At 36.7% G+C, this 17,513-nt stretch overlaps 1 long non-coding RNA gene across 1 annotated transcript in view; it reads right to left on the reverse strand.

Annotated features, from left to right (window-relative positions):
* Window positions 1–9,801, reverse strand: part of LOC107689839 (uncharacterized) — a 29,326-nt gene extending 19,525 nt beyond the window's left edge. Inside the window, exon 1 of the long non-coding RNA XR_001634371.1 lies at window positions 9,616–9,801. This is a non-coding gene — a long non-coding RNA (uncharacterized LOC107689839). The remainder of the gene's footprint in view (window positions 1–9,615) is intronic.
* Between the last annotated feature and the right edge of the window lie 7,712 nt (window positions 9,802–17,513).

A 17,513-nucleotide genomic window follows, 5' to 3' on the forward strand; every position in this document is an offset into this window, starting at 1 on the left:
CCCGATGAAACCGTCTATATAAAGCTTGAAGCATCAGAATCGGCATCGGTATCGGCCGATCACCATGACAAGAAATTGGTACTCAGTATCGGTTGCAAAAATCCTGATCGGAGCATCCCTAAGTGTTATATTTCAATTTCACAAAGAAATGTGCAGCATTTTGTCCAAGCAATAATAAAAGGACACATTTAATTTATAATTTGTCTTAAATCTCATTTTGTAAAAAAAAAAATACAAAAAAATCGTGAATCGAATAGTGAGTTGAGTGAATCATTACATCCCTATTATTTTGTGACTTGGTTTATAATGTGCATTTTGTTTCATAATGCAAAGACATTCATACATTTTCCATGCGTATTTTCAAGGCCACTGTATATGTATTAATATATAATAAAAATATATTTTTAAAATCGTATATACAATTACTTATACCAAGATACAAGGTTTTAGTAATACCACCTGCTCCAACGCACACACAAAATAAATTTCAACTTCTGCTGTGTTTCGGTGCTAGTCCTGGCTGAGTGACGGGTGGTGTTGCGCTACCTTGGGATTCCACGGCCTCTGTGAGAGGAAGAATCTCCTTATCTTCAAGCTGTAATTTCCTGCTCCGTTTCACTCTTTAAAGACATAAAAATTCTCATTTTAAAAACATGCAGTGAGGCAGTCAAGTCATTTATCCAGCACTAACTCTGATGAGTGCATTTCAGATGCTCTTTATAGCCGCCTATAAAAGTTACAGCAAAACAAAACACAAACAAACCTGAAACACTCAGAGAGACTCTTAAAGGTCACCGTCATGCCAATAATATAAAACACATATAAAAGGCCTTTTTTCTTGCTTAGAGGCTGTCAATAATGCTGAACACCTGAGAAACACCAGAAAGAATCAGCAGTTTCAGCATTAATCCAAACACTGAGAATCAACAACCGACTAGTCGATTAGTGAGGCTTACGGTTTTATCTTAGGAATGTACCAATTAGGGGTGGGCGATATACTGGTAGACACGATTAACTGGTAGAAATTTGTCAACCATTAGAGATTTTGGACTATCGTCTCTATCACGGTAACATGCTCATGTGACATTGCTGTGCTACGCGGTCATGAAAACGTATTGTTTACATGCGTTTTTAAACATTGCCGTTTAAAAACAATTGATTTTAAGCCGATGCAATTAGCAATGAAAGAGAACTCATTTCACTATATGAAGCATGTGAAGACGGAGCTCAGAGCGTGGGAGTATTGAACCGAGTTATTTTTGCTGCTTTATAAGCCTTGAACAGTTAAATACACACACCTGTATGTGTCAAAATCTATGCCCATCTTTGCAAGTATCCTCATAAATACAGTAATTAAGGTTAAGTGAAAGCAAACAGCTGAGAAAGAAAACACATGTGTAACAGACAGTATATTGGATCCAGGCAGCTCTTAATGTGACAGCAGTCTAATATTTCTGCTGTCTGTCATTCATATTAATCAAGCAACAAAAGAGAGAAAATCTCTCGCTGCTCTAGACTAAACCACTTTTGTAACTTTAATAACAAGAAATATACATTTAATTTACACAGAGAAGAATATGAAGCACTTTTATACATTTGATTACTTTATACAATGTATATAGCATTTCTTATTTATTTGTTGTACTATAGTTTTTTTTGTCTTATTGCTTGTAATTATTTTCATATTCTTATTTAATCACTGACTGTTACTTGTCTTCAGTAAGCTTGAGTTTTTTGTTTGTGTTTTAATTTAGGTTATTATTAGTTTTTTTTGCGATATAGCTAGGCACAGGTGACAAGAATTATGAAATTTCTATGGTATCAAATTTTGATATCATAAAGACCTAATTTATAGCAAAAATAAATATATTGTGATATATATTGTTGCTGCGAAATAAAATTACTCATATTGTGATAAGATTTTGGTCATATCACCCACCCCTAGTACCAATATAAAAAGTCTGACTGATACCAATAAGCTGATATACTAATTGTACTCAAACATTACGTTCCCACGCTATTTAGTCTCAATAATGTAATTTATTAAATTATAAGTGTTATTTAGATTCATTTTAAGAGAGCATTAGATGAGGGATGTAAGGCTATTTTAGAGTAAAATTAATACGCACAAAGAAATATCTAACCCCAAACAATATAAAAAACATCACAATATTGGATATATTTGATTTGTTTGCAATAAAATTCCCTCTTGGACAAGCATCTTTAAATTAATCCTGCCACATTCACAGAGAAAAATCTTCTCCCCTTCCGTTGTGCTCAGTCTAGCCATTTTTGGACATAATAACCTTATGTAAACACCCCCTAAGAAACCCATCCAATAATCCATCAGGTGAACCTGAAAGCAGTTTAATTACCCAAGGCTTCCAGTTCAGGCAACCCACGGACTAGTTGATTTTAAAAATGTGTAGTTTTGCACATTCCCAGGAGGAAACCACTCACTCTTCAAATCAGATTCCATCCTCTAAATTCATTAGAGGGTGATGAAAGCAACATAAATGGCTCCATAATAACCTATATCAGATTATCCATGTATGAACAATGCTTTATCTTCCACCACAAGTGGGAAGAATGGTTAACATTACGTCCTTCCTGAGGCATTCTGGGAAATAAACATATTATAAAGGAGCCCTGAGAGTTTAAAACCAGATTAGAAAGTTGAAGGCTCACAACAATTCCAGCACAAGCAGGTAATCAATGCAGCAGGAAGAGTTGTTCCATTATAAAGTGATTAAGAGATCATTTAAAGCACAATCTGGAGCAACCCCAAGCCCACCACCCTGGAGTGAGACAATCAATAACCTGTATGTATGGAGAACAGTAATTAAAATGGAGAGCTGCAGTTCGCATTGCAGGTTGTGGTGGGAGATTGAGAGGCTTCGGATGGCGGTTTGGGGAGGAAAGCCCATGGATGTGAGCTCAGCTTGAATTCTAGCATACCAATGTGACGAGTACAAAAAGGTGTCTGTGTGGAGTCTGGAGGCTGAGGATATGGTTGAATATTCTAATGAGGCGAACGGGGTAATCATGACTAAAAAGAAGAAAAAAGAAATAATAAAAACAATGACACACTTCAGCGATTTCACACGGTTATCACTCAGTCTCCATTTAGCTCTCATTACTCAGCTAGCCTTACATTCTTAAAGATGACAGTTTGTGTAGGCAGCGACTTCTTTCCTCATGAATCACAATGTGTGCGTGCATGAGGACGTGATCCACATGGTGTATTTGTTTTCACAGAACTGACAAAAGAAATTTAATGATATTCATTACATTTATAAGGTCAAATGTTGACAGCTAATAAAAGACAATATGGGTTTATAACTTATTTTTAATGAAGGATGCACAATATATTGGTCATCGTCATTTTATTTAGCATTGGGTTCTATATTTGTTTGTGCATACTCACTTGCACAAATTTAATTTTTAAAATACCTCTGTTGTCTTCTAATGCTCACTGAAAGTATTTAAAGATTATTTAATGTAATATTAAGCAAATCTCATTATGATTTCTTAGTGTATATTATCATGTTCTGATATCCACATTTACTAGCATTTAAGATGATTGATTTTAGTTTTTAGCACTTTATTTTGAAACGATTTACCATTGAAAAATAAAACAAAATAAAATAAAAAATAGCCTTTTTTATATTGGCCATATATCAGTTAGCAGCCAAAACATTCAATTTTATTCAGAATTCTATTATTGGTGCATTTGTATTATTAATAATTGATTAAACACAAATAAAAACATAAAATAAAGTATTGTTCTTGTAATTCCTATAATCTCCATCTAAGTGACAACAGCTTTTGACAGGAGAAACACAATCGCTGTCATGTTTATTTTGTCATGAAAGCCATCAAAGCAATAAAAAAGTCGCTTTGGACCTCATCAGACATCTGTTAGATCAGGATTTTCAAATCCACTTTGTCTTACCTACATGCAACTCATTACAAGCATGGAAATGAATGAAACATCATCTGTAGTGAACAAGCGATCTGCCTTTCCTTTTTCTGCATTTAATCGCTCTTAATTTGCAAACATATCTCTGTCTTTGTGTAGTGTCTGGACACACTCCATCTCAGCGTGCTTTGCAGGAGTGGCCATTTCTCTGTCTCTCTCAATCTGTGCCGGCTGCTGTGGTTCTGCGCGTGATGTTTGACAAGAGGTTAAAGTTTCAGAAAAATGGCTTACAAAGCTGCTGGAAGCCAGGCAGGCTGTCCAAGGGCAGAAGGGAGCTGAGGGCTGAGGCCTGTAACTCGTCCAAAGTGATGTCCAACACACACTCGTCCTCTCTCAGTTTGCATCACTCTTTTTATTTTTTACTGGGTTCAGTGCTTACTCACCCAGGCTTTACAGCCCAGTGCTAGCTCTTCTAGTAGTGACAGTGCATGCCTCAACTTACACCTCCAATGATTGGCCATTTTCCCCAGCTACACCACCATCAAGACTGTATTTTAAAATAAATAAATAAACATCTACACACATATTTTCAGACAAGGACCAACCAATTTATGCCACAATGAAAACTGAATTTCCTCTCAAACTGAACTGGACCATATTATTTGCTGGACTCTACAATCAAAAAAAAAAAAAACAGGGTCCTTATGTACTATAAAGCTTTGCGTAAAAAGTGTTTGTACACACAAAAAGCTTCAGATTTGTATAACTGTACACCAGAGCCTGCACAAAATTTCCAAATCCTAGTCAGCAAGATTTTGCATACATAGCTACATCCCTACCCTGACTTTTGCCCAAAGCAACCATATACAATATGGAGCTTACAACACCTAGTTTTACTATGCATAACCTCATCTGCATATAACTTCTATATGCAAATTCCCAACCAACTGTAATGCTAGTGTTTAACGGTAAAAAACAAAGATGATAAATGCTGTGCCCATATTGCACATAATTATGGCAAGTTTATTTGTATAAATTCTGATATTTGCGTTGAAAATTGCATACACATTTCAATGTCTATTTTGTGTATACGCAACATTCATACACCATACCCCTGGTTTTTAGGATTTATTTGTTTCCTATACAAAGGTATTATGTCTCCCAATTTGAACATTTAAAATGAATTCTGCAGAAATTAACATTGCCCATTTAATTTCATATCAATACAAGTTATTAACTTCTTAAACAGGGTATTTTATGTTTGTATAGACATTTGCTGGAGAACTGGACCCCTAAATCTAAAGTCAGTTTTTACAAAATGCATGCAATAATAATTTTACCAAACACTACATGGGCAATGAATAATTGACAGACAGACACTCCCTGCTTATCCCAAAATTCAGCCATGCTACAGCCTTTTTTGTGCCATGATTTTTACTGTCCCAATCTGGCCACCCCATTAAAAATATCCTGGAGGCATCACAGCTTGCCTTACACTAGAGTAAGAATAGAACTGGTACTTGGACTCTGCTGAAGATTTTAACAGAATTACCTTAAGTGTGAATGTGTGACAAATTAGAATCATCGACCACCAACAACTTGATAACAGAGTTTAGCACAATGATGCCATTCATTACAGCAGATTACAGAGGCCTGGCAGAGATGCCACAACCTCTCAGCTGGAATCCTAAACCTGTAGGGCTATTTAGCATTTGTGCATTTGTATATAACGCCGGGACTCGCAACTTCTGGAGATGCTCATAATAGCTGGAACGCCACAAGTTGTACCCACCCAGAGAGAGGAGGCCAGGTTTGAAAGCCAAGGCCCACTGATCGCGCTGCCATGCTGGGGCTGGCTGCCCCCGCAAGAGGGCTGCGTAATGGATGATGCCGAGGCCCTAGGTCTGACAGGTAATAATTCACTCCCCAGGGGTACGAGACCCCTCACTGGACTAAGGCAGCCAGGCAGGAACAACAGCTCTCATTCCACTGCACCCCAACAGCCTCGTAACCCTCCTCTCCAGGTGCATCTTCCAGCTATTGGCTACCCTGTTGCTACGGGTTACAACAATCAACATGAAATATGAGGGGCCATTATAGTGCAGAGTGAACTCCCCAGAGTAACTAATTGAAAGTGATCCATTGTGTCTCACAGCCGGTCCAGAACAGGTACACGGTGGTTGTTTAGTCCGCATTCAAATGTAGAGAATGAATTGACTTGCATTTGTTCCATTCTAGAGTTTCAATCCATCATAAAAATGGCTATGAATAACTAAAGCAGGGTAACAAGTCTCCAAAGTAAATTGTCCTCGTCTGATGAAATGTGTAGCACCAAAGCTATTTTAGCTCTCATTACCCTAAGATCCATTAGGAGCGCACAGCCATCCACTCCACACGGCTAGCGTAACATCATTTGGGGCAAAACTACAGCAGTGGAAATTGGAAATAAAATTACACCCAGGCTATATGCATCATTACCCTACCTAGAGGCAGTCACGATGGGCTAAGACAAAACTAGAGGTTAATTTAAAGGAAAAATGCCTCCTGTGTCCTGTACATGTCTGACTATCAAAGATCTCCTTCTAGACGAGCAGGTTAATAATTATAGAGGATCATTAGGGTTTAAACCAGGCTTTTAACCAAAACAAAGACTAGAGATGTCTGTACCTGTGCTCATTCCAAATGGATCTGGCTGCCAAATTGTTTTGCTCCAAAATGACAGTTAAATTATTGAGAACTATTCTCGGTAAAATAGCCAAAGCAATCTGCGAGCAAAATGCAGCTTCCGGCAATTTCACATTTCATGTACTCTTTCCTTGGTCACAACATGTTCAAAAATTGTAGAGTTTTTTTTGTATACAGCTTGAACAGATGTGACTTAAAGGTACAGTTCATCCAAAAATGAAAATTCCATCATTAAATTTCTGTCTTTTGTAGAACACAAAAGAAAATAATGTCTCTTCTTTTGTACATACGATGAAAGTCAATTGGGGTCAAATGTTGTTTGAACTCCAACGTTCTTGCACGTTCAGCAGAAGAAAAATATCATGCAGGCTTGGAATGAAATAAGGGTGAGTAAATGATGACAGAATGTTCATTTTTTTAAACTAGCCTTTTAAAGGAAGAAGAACATAGACACATTTTCCACAGAACAACAAGTGAGCGTTGACCTCCAGCAATTCAAAAGCCAGCACAGTATATTCAAGGGTAATTGTAACACATAAACAATATCTAATAGTCTTAAAATCAGCGAAGTAAAACAGAGAGAAAAGCTATTTAAGTGGAAAACATCACACTCTCTGACTGTATTCATAATACTGGAACCCATTAAAATTCTACTTGGGTCACTTCAGAATTACTGGTTGAATATTTTAAGTGCACTTATATTGCAATTATGGAGTATGGACCAAACCTACTTATTAAATAACAGTTATCAAACGTTTAAAAAAGAGAAAGAAATACCACAGGAAAATGTCTAATGATAGCTCAGTGAGCTATTCATTATTCAATAACACTTAGATGATTCAAGGCAACCTCGGGGTAGATGCCAGAAATATACCTCCTGCACCCGGAGGGATGAACCCTTCAAGCTACTCTTAGTCTTGCTCACGGTTGAATTTTATCAGGAACAAAAGCGCTTTAAGAAATCTAAAGCAGGGTCAAACAGTAACCAGCACTTGGAGCAAAAACATCATCGAAAGTGACAAAAAACAAAACATTGGGGCAAAAATGACTGATCTATAACAAAGGAACCAGTAATGTTCTCAAGCAAAGCATTTGTGTTATGATATGTACAGATATTACAGAAGCTTTTGCATTTGATACTAATCTGATAGGTGACAGCCATAATTGTTCAGAATGAGAATTTATTTCTATTGATTGATCCATTTAATGGACATAAATGGATGACAAATAGTCCGTTTTATAGAGTTACAAAACAATACACCCTCATAATAGAGGGAAATAAGCCTGGAAATCAATTCCAGTGGTCAATATTGTCCTTTAAAAAAAAAATCTCACAGTGCTACGAAAAGCATAACTGTTCTATCTGGGTATTTATTGTGAGGTTTTCTTGTTATTTTACCAAAGCCAACATGTAAACTTACAGTACTAATTACTGCTAGGTCAAAAACATAACTATTAACAATTTCAAAAAGGATCACTGAAACGTCTGCTTTTGAAACGCTCACGCGTGCCCTCTGAAGAGAGCTTGCTCGTGCAGTCGACTGCGCGGTCAAATGCACTTCTCCGTTAAAATGCAGATCTTGCCAAGATATTAGACACGGTCAGCTTTGTCTTAAGTTTACGTACACAGACAGGATGAAAAAAAATCTAATATGTCAGAACAGAGCTGTGCATTAGGTGCTGCACTGTAAATGCAGCCTAAACCTCCCGCAGTCCATTATGTCATTAATAATACTCAAACAATATCGGCAGGGAAAAAAGAAAATCACTCCCTCACTGCTCTCATCTGGATAACTTTAAGCTTTAGCTTTAATAAGCCCTCTAGGGTTAGATACTGGAAAACGTCAAGCACTCTTTGTTCCTAATGCGTTTCTTTGTTCTCTTCGTTTTATTACGTTTACTTTTCTTACCTAAGCGATGTGTATTTAACTGAAAAATAGTCGAAGCTTATATGCCACTATATTAAGTATTGATTTGCACTTTTAAATTAATCAGTCTAATAGTTAGGAGTGTGCTGAATAGCAACGCAGCTTTGCTGTAATATCGAGAAGAGTGAAATGTAACTAATGCCAACGACTAATGAAATCTTGTATCGTGACAATAACAGTTGTAAAACTGTGATGTTTCGGATTATCCACAGCTGTCGTCAAAAAAACGACATAAATATGCTTGAATATCCCATATTTATTTTTTATCATAATTGTTTAGTGGAAACAATCTTTTTTTTTTGTTTTTGATTTCTGCACTATCACCACGGTAAATATCTGTAAGCGTAATTAATTCGTCGCCACACAGCTGGTAAAGGTGCGCAACACGCTGAATGAATACTGCACTCTCAGCTCTGTGCCCAAGGCCAAACTCCTCCAAAACCACAGATCAGCAGTCCAAAACCAGCATGCCCGTCTTTCTGGACTAGGATATACGGCTTCCTCTTTATATTCTACTGTCCAGCTTACTAGTGCCGCGCGCTTGTTATCTGAACAACTGAACGCTTTCGTGCAGAGATTGTAACCGCAGACACGATAAGTGTTTCACGTGCAAACACTAGTCTAACCAGTACAGGTTAAACTGGAAAACGGAAATACTTCACGTGTCATCATGTGTTGCTCATCAACATGACCAACGTGTGTTCTCTATGTTGTCAACAACTAGCCTATGTCACAGCATCAGGACAACCCAGTGGTTTTGATTTCCATGAGCCAAGAAGACCAGTGCCTTGCGTAGCCTATACACGTTTGAAGAACACCTACAACGTGCAAAACTAAGAATATGACGAGTAAATCAGATCAGAACCGCATTGTCTGTAGCAATAAAGGCTGCGTTCATGTCGCCACTGACTGCAATATTTACCGACCTGATATGATACCTGCTTCCCCCCCCCCAAACTGTCCAAAAAATCGCAGTTTCCATCCTATCCAAACTTCGCTGACTGTCACGGCCAGAGTTCAAATCATATAAACCGACAAGAAGAAAAAACTTCTTACAAAGGAGAAAACCAGCTCATTTACCTTTGCTTGCCTTTTTAATTTTCCTTTGTGCTCGTGCAGAGGGATGATTCCTTGCAGACGCGAAGCTCGTCCGTATTAAAACACAGACGAAAAGGACAAGCAGGTTGTTTGTTTAGTGTTCCCTCAATTGGTTCGTTGTGTTCATTAATCGCATTGGTAAGAGCGGAGCACCCTTTGGCACACACAGTTGACACGCCTATGAAAAAGCAAGCCTGCGCTAAAACTCTATTACATTGTGAACGATCGCTCCCAAACCACGCCCCTGGCTTTCGAGTGACAGGTCGCTTGCCCAATCGGAATCCGCTGAAGTGTTTTGGATGTTCTCTTTAAAAGTTTCTCATAATCCCCGCCCAAAACGTGAACTGTTTGAACTGTAGATCCTTTTACATGACTAGTCCATTAAATGTCCAAAACAGCTGGCCAGAAAAGAGCCAGTAGTGTATGAGGTAATTGCATTTAGAATGACCTCATAAAATAAAGGCGTTTGTTCCAAAATGGGGATTTGTAACGTTTAGCAAAATAACATGTTACTAAGAGATAATATTTTCCCCCTGGCATTCATTTTTACAGGTATTTTTTTACCTTTTTTTTCCTAACCACAAAACAGCTGTGTTGACAATCTATTGTGTCTGATATTTAAAATAAGTTAATTTAAATACATTCTCAGCATAGAACAATTTCTGGCTGTTACTCGTCATTAAATTCAGATCAACTTCACATACAAAGATAATTATAAATAATTCACAAAATCTCGTAACATAATAAACGCTCTGCTAGAAAACATTTTACAGATCTGGCTTAGAATACAATATTATGAATTGTTAAAAATAATTTATGTGAAAACTATACATGTACACACAGCACACACACATATACAGTAGTCAGCATTTGAAGTGGATCAAAACCTTTCATCAAAGTTGTCCTAAAACCAAAACAATACCCATTCTTGTCTTTGATGAACTTTGATGAACTTTTTTTGATCCACTTCAAATGTTTGACTACTATATACACATTTGAAATATTTGGGCAATTTTTGACCTGTGCCCTGGTTCGTTTCTGACCCTCATTGGCTTTATACTTTAAATACTTTAACATACTTTAAAGAGCAAACATTCAACAGTGTGGTTTTGGTCACACTGGAGGTTCTCTGGACTAAAGCAGAGAGGAGATCAACTTGGTTCAGTGGGCACTTTTAGAGAGCTCAGCTCTCCCTTGATGGGAGATTTCCAACAGAGCTTAGCCATGGACCATAAAACCTGGGCGTTTCGCAGTGGTCAGACACTAAAGTCCATGTGATTTTTTCTTTCCATTTACATGTTGTTGTAACACAAGAGGGAAAAATAACATGAAACAGTAACTAAGCAATCGTTCAATTATAGCTCTAGAATCCACTAGTGTTTCATTGTTGACTTTCTTAAGAAAAAAGCATGCAGTACATAGACTGTAAGAAATAACAACAGGGAAAGCGTATAGAAATGAGCAGGAAAACAGGAGAAGAGTAGTACTATGAACATTAATGATTCCCAGCATGGCAACGTGTTTAAACTGTTTAAGTGCAAATGGTGAAATTAACGCTGTGTTTTGCTTTGTCATGCTTTTCATGGACTCTGTGGGTTTTTGGTTGGTTTGGCATATTTACAGACACATTTATCTTTAATTTCCTTTGGCAGTTGGATGTTTGCTAAAAGCCCAGTAACTGTGGCGAGCCCTTTGGAAAAGAAAGAGATCCAAATTCATTCACAGTGGATAAAGCTTTACTATATCCTCTCACTGCTCACTCTTCTGTAATGGATGTTGACAAAATCTTTAACGTGTTTTCCGTTTCTCTTCCTCTCAACCAGCTATCGTGGTCAGAGAGCTGTCAATGCAGGACTATTATTTATAAAGCTTCTCTTTTAATTGGTTCTGTTTCTTTTGATCCTCATGTCTCAACTTTATCTGATTCAGAGTGTGTCATGGATCATCAAAACAAAAGCTCTTGAATACCAATTTGGGATAGAATCTGATTTGAATTTAGAATTTGTACTGTCTGGCTCATAGACATTTTTCATACTGTAATATTTCACGCTTAAAAATTTATTGAGAATATTTGAAAGAAATGCCATGAGCATACATGAATTAGATCTTCTAAACTAATCATTTCCAATACAAATAAACTGAAGTTGTATCGGTATGGAAATCAGCCTGCTTTACTTCTCTCAGTGTAAACAAACTATAGCATCTGAGGCATTAAATGTCACTGAACCTTTAACGTGTTAACATTCCTTCTAACATTCACTCTTCACTATCATTAACAACATGGACACAAACCTCAAAGTGCCATGTGGTCTATCATATGACTTACCAACACTGTGTTTATACCCAAGCACACAAACATACACAGACATGCTGGCTACACATCCTGTTGCTGTCATCATCTCTGTAGCAAATCATGTGGTTTGTGATCCTGAAGACTCTGTTCTTGGAAACACACACAGCAACTGTTGAGAATATGAACATTGTGCCTTGATCAGAACATTAAAGGTGCCTTTGAAGCATCTACACTGCACAGTTATCTCCAATGCTACTGCAGCAGTGCATTTCCAAATTAATCTCATAAAAACTTTAACACAGTTAGGATTTAAAGCTGTGATATTATACATTTTTCACTACTTGTTTTCCCTCCAAGGTCCACTTATGATGTTAGTAAAGTCTTTTTGGAGTCTTAATTTAGTTTTTATGACCATTTTTCTACCTCCCTCAGACCTTTTAGTCAATTAATCAGGCCACATTATTGTTGTCTTAAAAGGGATTAGTGTAATTTTAGTATAGTATACTATTATAGTATTTATTAATATTTTCAAATAGCTTTTATGTTTATATATTTTTTTGTTTTCAATTATTTTTTTCATTTATTTTTTTGTCTTTTTATTTTATTTTTTACTTTTCTCAAATATTTAGTTTTATATTTAAATTTTAATTTGAGTAATTTTAGTTCTTCAACTTCAACTTATTTTTATTAGTTGCCAAGGCAACATTCTTATTTTTATTTCATAAAGTTTGTTTCTCTTCTAATATATATATTATATCTATATTATATTTATTTTATTTGTATTTAAAAATTACTTTATTTAAGCTTTACATCAGTTAATGAAAACAACATTTTTAGTTTTAGTTAATAATAACAACACTAAGGAAAAGTTCAACCAAAAATGGAAATTATTTTATTGTTTATTCCTCTTCATGTTTTTACAAATCCGAGGGACTGAAACACAAAAGGAGATATTTTGAAGAATTTAATAATGGTCTTTGTCCATTTTTCAAAACAACAGATTAAAAAAAGAAGAAGAAGAAGAAGTTGTTTCAGGTTTGGAACAACATGAAGGTGAATAAATGGTGATGGTTTTTATTTATTTATTTATTTGTTTATTTTGTTGAGTAAAAGTCTTTATAAACTCTTTATAAAGTATTTTATAAACTCTATAATGTAAACCCATTTTGTGTAAAATAAATGGTTTCCCTTAAAAAGTGTTGCTCAAACTGTTAATATCAGTCTGAAATGATCAGGGACATTGTTAAAATAAACTTCAACCACTCTTTTCTAAAACCGGGATTCTTCAGAAGGATATGCAGAGTGATAGGTGCCACAGTCAAAAGCGCAAGGTTTGACAGACTTCCCTCATTAAACTCTTATCAGATTGTCTGGTGTTTGGAATATATCTTACTTCCTCCTGACTGGACAGACATTTGGCACTGGCATGTGGCTGGCCATGTGTTCCAATGGATTTGCATGTGTTCAAATCTATCTTCTGACTTCAAAAAGTTGTGAAAATACAGAGCCATTTTCACAGCTTTCAATAAATGCCTTTTCACTGACAAGGAAGTTCTGTGTTCTGAAAGTTACAGTATGTTTTCACAGTGAGCCCTTTCATCTCAAAAGATCAAGCAAAATGTGATTCCTCATCATAGGAGCATTTTAAATAACAAGACACTTAAAGTACATCCCAGCATATCGACGAAATCCATAAATGACATTAATAGCAGCACACCTTAATCTCCATCGACTAGACAAGACATCTTACTAACTATCATGTCAACTTCAACACATTCATCTCAGTGCAAGAAACTCACTCTCTGAATTCTAATCCCTCTTCAATCCCCCTTAATTCCTTGTTCTATTTAGCAGACGAGGACATTAAAAACTACTTTACTGAAATACATTTGGTCGTAATCATTTAATGCAATACAACAGTTGCATTCTTACATTGTGCTGTATTGCTGTCAGCACTTTCGACTTTATTTTACTTTTAAACTGGAATTAAATGAGCATGCTTTACTAAGAAAGCATCTGCTAGGAAGAAATAAAGTTAATTCCTGACAAGATCCATGATTAAGCTAGTCAGACCAAGCTTACACTAATAGCCAAGTAAAACCACACAAGGAGCAGTCTAAAAATATATGTGCAATGAACAAAGTAGCTTGTTGAAACATTCAGCAGTCGGTGATCTCTTGTGCATCTCTTCTGTCCTCAGGGGAGCGAAGACACTCAAGGGCAACTGAGACAAGAGGATTTCATGCAATGAGTTGAAAAATGTTAGCACCCTCATTTTTCCTTCAGGAAACTTTTTTTTAGTTCTGTATGACCTGGGTCTTTCTATCTTGTTCTATTTCATTGACATTCAGACTGAGCTGGCAGATGGTTCATCAGTGCAACTGCTCAGTTTTGCTGTGTCTCAATAATTATAGTTCTTTCATTTTTGCCTAATAAAAAAGTGAGTACAGTGAAATTGCAGTGTTGCAGCTGGCCTGACCTTGGCAGTCCTTATCATGCTAGAATTTCTATTAACAAGAATATCCTAAATTGTCTAAGGTCAAAAATAGAGACATCACCTGTGATTCGGTTCAGCTTAAATCAAATCAAATCAAAAAGAGCTGAGAGGGTTCATCCCTGCTGGAATAGTTCTAGAATTTTCAGACAAATATGTCCTTGATTGGTTCTACAATTGTTACATAATAAAATTAATTCAAACTTTTATTAAGCAAATGCAAAAAATGGCACAATAAATAAATATTTTACAGTGCAGTACAAGCTGGCAATAAAACATATTTTTGGTAGACTTTACTGGAATTATTTTGTTTTCAGTATATATTATACTAAAAATGTATTAAGAGCTGTAAATAAAAAAATCTACTTTCTGCTTATTTGAGGACTCATAGAGAAACATACACACATTGAATTACTACATTTTCTGCTGCATTTTTTTTTTTTTGCTGCATTTACTTTTCTACTGCATTTACTTGTTCCGCATTCCGTGTTGTTCACGTGAATAAATCTAGAACTATAGATAGGTTTGAGGTATAAAATTGTAAAAAGGATTGTTTTAGGTTGACAGTTGTATGTCCTTGATTGGTTCCAAAAGCTCCGAGAGCATCAGTGGAGAGCAACGGCCTAGTGTGAAGTTGTCAATCATCCAATGGGGTGCAACTGGCTCCTTGCCATCTGCAAGTCAAATCTGCTCCCATACCGTTACTTCCAACCCCTCCACAATTCATAAAACATCAATTCTGCAGCCAGCTCCACGTGGAAAATCACTCACCTAGTAGGATCTAAAACTTGCGAAGATGTGCCTCTTTGACTTAGCTGAACCGATTATTCTGTCAAGTACGGCAGTTGTTTGACAAATAGCTAGCATGTTTTAAACTATTAAGCAATCATAAACATCTTAATCTTAATCCAAATTCTGTCTGTTATCTCTCTGTTTTTGATGAAGGAAGTCTGCCAGTTTGGCCTGAGCCTGAAACAGATGTGTGAGCTATTGTGCTACGTTAAAACTGATTGTAAACAACAAAACGTATCAACAAGTGTGTTTTGTCACCTTCAGCTCTCTGTTAAGATGTATGGAATTAAATTACGTGCTCTGCACATGTATTGTGTTCGCATCCTGCTCGGCCTATAGCTGAAGAAAATGAGTTGACCCTAGAGAGCAGTTTGGTGGACCAAATCTGAATTCCCCTCATCTCTCAATGTCAAAATTACATTTCATCCTCTATGAGCTCCTCAAAGCTGATCTTCTTCATTTGACTAAACAGCATTGGCATTTTCCAGCATCTGCAATGATTTGTTATCCGAATGCAGTTTTCGGTAACATGGACATTGTTTTGTTCTAGGAAGAACCACACATTATTGTCTTGTTTAAGTGAGTTAAAACAATTATGGTATTTTGAATCTATGCGTCTCCAGCTCCCACTCTCTGTCTCTGTCAGGGCTGGGGAATCCTGGGGCACATAAATGATAATAAAGGAGCATTTTGGAAGACATGAGGGCAGAAAGGGTCAGTGCTATTCTGCCTGTGGGTCTCTGAGCCGTCTGCGGTCTGGCTCCCACTGACATCAGCTGCCCTATTCCTGAGCTGATACGGGCAGAGCGGTCTTTCCTGCCAATTTAAGGACTGCAAAATAATACTCTTATTTCTCCAAAAGAATCGAAAAGATACAGTAATTATGTTTTTAGACCAGATAGTCCTGCCTAAAACTAGGGATGGGAATCATAAAGAATTTAACAATTCTGATTCCTTAAAGGATCCATTAATAACTCTTTTTAATTGAAGGAATAACAAATTGTACAAACAAACAAATTGTACATATCATTAATTCCTTTTTTTTTTTTTATAAAATACCATTGACAAAACTTAAGTACACATTAACAACCAGGAGGCTCATTTCAGTCTTTCGCTCAGGAAAAGAAAAGAAAAGAAAAGAAAAGAAAAGAAAAGAAAAGAAAAGAAAAGAAAAGAAATCTCAAGAAAAGAAAAGAAAAGAAAAGAAATCTCACAAGTGTTTGCTCGAGAATCGACAGCCTATTGTAATCTTCGGGCTGAACATTTTGATTGGACGAATATTTTATGGCCCTACGCCTTCCACAGACAATATAAACAACATATAAATAAATTTAGTCCACTTAACTACGTGATTGCTATCGGGATGTGAAGAGACTTTCAACAAGCATAACAAAAATGTTTTTAAGAATCTGACTTCACACTGTATGCTTCATGAAAAACAGAAACCACACAGAAAAGAACCGACTCATGATAGTCATTCGCTCGAGAATTGGATATCACTGGTTGTGCTGTACCTTTCGCAGAGAGAATGAACGATGCACGAGTGAAAACCATGTACAAAACCAAAAATCATTCAGTTGCGGTCAAATAAACACAGTTTCATATCATCACAGAGCCACGTGTGTTTACACTTTTCAGAGAAATGGCTTACTCCATTGCTTCTGATTAAACCAGGTTAGAAAATATTTTAACATCCAAATAATTACACACTTCACCTTTAATCAAACACACAACATAAATCTGTGAATTTAACCGAATTCTCATCAACGCCTTCTGGACATACTGTCAAGTAATGCAGTTCAAGAGAATGTCTGAAGTTATTTCAGTGATTAATCAAACAATCCTCCATATGCTACCTCCCGCGCATGGCGCGTACCTATAAAAACAGCAACCTTCTGTTTTCCTCTCAAACTGAAATTCCTATAACACGGTTTACCTACAAATTATACAAAAATCGTACTTGAATCGAATCAATATTCAGGTGCGTTCGCATATGCGAGACCGTGTATTTAATAATCACGTAATGAGTCCCTTGCATAATGAGCATTTGTACCGCAGGGGGAGGTCAGCGGATGGAGACGGCGGATGGGCGCACACGTGTGTGAGGATAGCGAGCGCCTGTGGGCCCTGCTGGGGCCTTGAGGTGACATAGTGTTAATGAAATCAAAGCAGTAGGATGGATAGAGCTATTAATAAGGGTGTTAGAGATCTGATGATCCGTAACACACCAGGAGCATCTCCCACTCCTCCACCATTGCCGAACCGGTGCGCCCATGGACCTGCGCATCAGAGGCTGTCTCT

Source organism: Sinocyclocheilus anshuiensis, unplaced genomic scaffold, assembly GCF_001515605.1.
Source record: "Sinocyclocheilus anshuiensis isolate Anshui unplaced genomic scaffold, SAMN03320099.WGS_v1.1 scaffold1239, whole genome shotgun sequence".
Taxonomy (NCBI): Eukaryota; Metazoa; Chordata; class Actinopteri; order Cypriniformes; family Cyprinidae; genus Sinocyclocheilus; species Sinocyclocheilus anshuiensis.